The following is a 3,939-nucleotide window of genomic DNA, read 5'->3' as shown; positions in this document are numbered from 1 at the left end:
CCATCAGAAATAGTCAGCTATGTCACTTTTCATTCTCTACTAGTCCATATGTCAAGGTTTACAAGTATTTAATATACAGTTTTGAATTATAGTCCATTGGATGTGTGATGTAAGACATAATCACTGTTTAATTTACTTCACATTTCACTGCTGTAGGTGTCAATATTTTATTATAAATAAGTAAATATTATTTATTTACAAATTTTATCTCCATTCCTTGGCAATGTTTATGGTTTTGTTCTTTTTGAACATATTTTATACTTTAATTCTTTCATTGGTTTGTGGAAATTCCTTACCTATTCAAAGTAGCAAGTCTTTGTTAAATCAGTTGAAATAGTTTTTTCTTAATTTTGTTATTTTCCTTTCAACATTTTTACATTGCATTTTGTTATAAATCTGTTTTACATACATTGTTAGGAAAGTCCAAAATTTTTTCATTTTTAAAATTTATGTATGTGTGTGTGTTAGTGTGATCTTCAAGTAGACCTTTCAGATCTAAAAGTCATAAGTAGAAACTTACTTTAAAAATTATTTTTCTGGTTTTGTATTTCATATATAAATCCTTTGTTATTAGTGTATAATTGATTTTTAAACTGTGGTCCTAAATTTTTGTTTAAATTTATAAGGAGAGTCAAATCCTATAAAATTATTCCCTGAGCAATGTTCTTTCTTTAGACAAAAATGTTTTCATAAAAAACTAGAAAAAATATATTTTATATATATAACTAGAAAATATATATGTGTATATATACTATGTAATAGTAACATATATAATAGTAATATATATATAATATGTAATAATAAGAAGGAATATTTAGTTCATCTTTCAATTACATTGAAAATGATCTAGTTTCTAATTAAAAGTGTAAAACATTAATAATTTGTTTTTTTCTTTTACCTTTAAAGCATTAAATGAGGAAAAAATGAAAACATTTCCTTTTTTTTTCTTTTTTTTTTGAGGGTGCTGGGGATCGAGATCTTGAGACCTTGCACTTGCGAGGCAGGCGACGTCACCACTGAACTAAATCCCCAGCATTTTTTTTTCTTTTCCTTTGAAATAAAGAACAAGGCAGGAATACTAGTTTTTACCACTCCTATTTAATATAATAATGTAGAAGTAATCAATAAACTTAGCAAGATAGCAGGACACAAAATCAACAAAAATCATTAGCATTCATGAATACCAAATATAAACACACTGTAAAAGAAATTAGAATAATAGTACCATATATGATACTAAAGATAAATACATTAGAATTAACCTAATGAAGGAATTGAGAGGACTCTTAATAAAAATTATAGCAGTCTGAGAAAAGAAATTGAAGATGACCTCAGAAAATGGAAAGATATCCTCTGTTCCTGGAGAGGCAAATCAAATATTCCCTAAATGGCAGTACAACCAAAGCTAAGATATAGATTTAATGCAATACTAATCAAAATACCAACATTCCTTACAGAACTGGGAAGAAGAATCGTAAAATTCATCTTGAAACCAAAGACAATGATAATATCAAAAGTGATCCTGATCAACATGAACAAAGCAAGAGTTATCAAAATTCTGGATTTCAAATTGCATACAATAGTACAGTGACAAAAATTACTAGGCACTGCCATAACATCATTAATGTGTGCTAAGGGAACAGAGTAGAGAATACAAAAATAGCACCAAGTGCATTCAGCCATTTGACCTTTCACAACATTGTCAAAACCATGCGCTGTAGGAAAGATGGCCTCCTTAACAAATAGTGCTAGGATACCTGGGTATACACAAGCAGATAGTTGATCTAGACACTTATTTCTCACTATGTACTAAAAATGAAACCAAAATGGATCAAAGAATAAAATATTAAAAGAGAAACACTTAGTCAACTTGTGGACAAAACAGTTTAAACTCTTGAGACCACAGATCTAAACAAGGACTGTCTGGACAGAACCTCACCTGTTCAAGAAATGGCATCAACAAGGAATATGTGGAATTGTATTAGATCAAAAGCAAAAAGCTTCTGCACTCCAAAGGAAATGATCAATAGAGTGAAAAGTTAACTTACAGAATGGGAAAAATGTTGCCAGTAGCTACTTGGTAAGATGACTACTGGTAATATCTACAATATATGAAGGACTAAAAAATAGTAGACCCTCCAAAATAAAAGACCACTCAAGAAGTGGACAACTGAAGTGAATAGATGTCTCATAAGAAGAATTGAATAGATTTCTCATAAGAAGAAGTACTAATGGCCAATAAATAGGTGGAAAAATAATCAACAACTAGAGCCATTACACAGATGTCATTTAAAAATAACATTGATATTTCATCTTATTCCAAATAGAATGGCTGCCATCAAACAATAGCAAATGCCGGTGAATCTGTGATGAAAATGGCACTCTTCACTTTTTGGTGGGAATGGAAACTTACAACTACTATGGAAATCAATATAGACATTCCTCAAAAAACTAAAACAAATAGCCTTTTTAGCACCACCTGCTCATGGTTCTGCCTCCTGCTCTTCGGGCCACTGTGGCTGCTTTGAGTCACTCTCTGTCTCTGGCAACCTAGTTCCCCAAACTAGCCTCCGAGATTTGCAGTTCTTACAACATGCAGACGTTGACAGCAAAGATCACTATGAACTTCATCAGGATTTGGATGATGTTGAAGAAGTAGAAGAAGAAGAAACTGGTGAAGGAACAAAATTCAAAGCATGTCAGCAGACTTCAGATGGTGCAGAATCCTCAGATTCTTGCAGCCATTCAAGAAGGACTTGATGGTCTGGTAGACATCGGGATATGTTGAAAACTTGTGTAGGGTAGAGAAAAGAAGAATGAACACTCTCAAAAACCTTCACGTTAAATACACACAGATAGAAGCCAAATTCTATGAGGAAGTTCATGATCTTGAAAGGAAGTACGCTGTTCTCTATCAACTCTATTTGATAAGTGATTTGAAATCATTAATGCAATTTATGAACCCACAGAAGAATGTGAATGGAAACCAGGTGAGCAAGAAGAAATTTGGGAGGAGCTGAAAGAAAAGGCCAAAACTAAAGATGAGAAAAAAGAGTTTTGCTATTTGGGCTATGTTTAAGAATGTTTACTTGCTCAGTGACATATTTCAGGAACATGATTAACCTATTCTGAAGCATTTGAAGGACATTAAAGTGAAGTTCTCAGATGCTGGTCAGCCTGTGAATTTTATTTTAGAATTTCACTTTGAACCCAATGAACATCTCACAAATGAGGTGTTGACAGAGACATATAGGATGAGCTCTGAAACAGATGATTCTGATCCCTTTTCATTTGATGCACCAGACATTATAGTCTGTACATTGTGCCAAATAGATTGGAAAAAAGATCACTTTGAAAACCATTAAAAAGAACCAGAAGTGTAAGGGATGTGGGACAGTTTGTACAGTGTCTAAAACAATTTCCATGATTTTTTCTTTTTTCTTTTTTCCCCCCTCCTCCTGAAGTTCTTGAGGTGAGAGTGGAGATCTGGACAGTGCTGCTGAAGGTTTGCTTGCTGCAGACTGAAACTGGTCACTTTTTACCTGAGTGTATAATCCCAAGATCGGTGCTGTCCTTCACTAAAGAAGCTACTGATGAAGATGAAGATGATGAAGAAGAAGAAGGTAAAAAAGCAGATTGGAGGGGGAAGAAGGACATGAGGAAAAGGATCCCGACTATGACCCAAAGAAGGAGAAAAACCCCGCAGAGTGTAAGCAGCAGTGAAAAAGGCTGTATGTGGCCTTGAGGATAACCTGCACTGTAATAGCCTAAATGCAACTATTATTTATTTACATACTTATATTTTTGTATTTTCTTGGTAGACTTGGTAATTTTTTTAAGGGATTGATATTTTAAAGATCAGTTTGCTTTCACTAGAATTTTAAATATAGTTTGATTGTCAGTATAAATATATAAATATAGTTTTACTGAATGCACAGA

At 32.9% G+C, this 3,939-nt stretch overlaps 1 pseudogene; it reads left to right on the top strand.

Moving 5' to 3' along the window:
- Positions 1 to 2,085: 2,085 nt before the first annotated feature.
- LOC104868938 lies at positions 2,086 to 3,723 on the top strand (annotated as a pseudogene).
- The last annotated feature ends 216 nt before the right edge of the window (positions 3,724 to 3,939 follow it).

This window comes from Fukomys damarensis, unplaced genomic scaffold (genome assembly GCF_012274545.1).
Source record: "Fukomys damarensis isolate Sample0158 unplaced genomic scaffold, DMR_v1.0_HiC HiC_scaffold_37, whole genome shotgun sequence".
Classification (NCBI taxonomy): domain Eukaryota; kingdom Metazoa; phylum Chordata; class Mammalia; order Rodentia; family Bathyergidae; genus Fukomys; species Fukomys damarensis.
The sequence above is the reverse complement of the archived record's forward strand: the minus strand, read 5'-3'. Positions and strand labels throughout refer to the sequence as shown.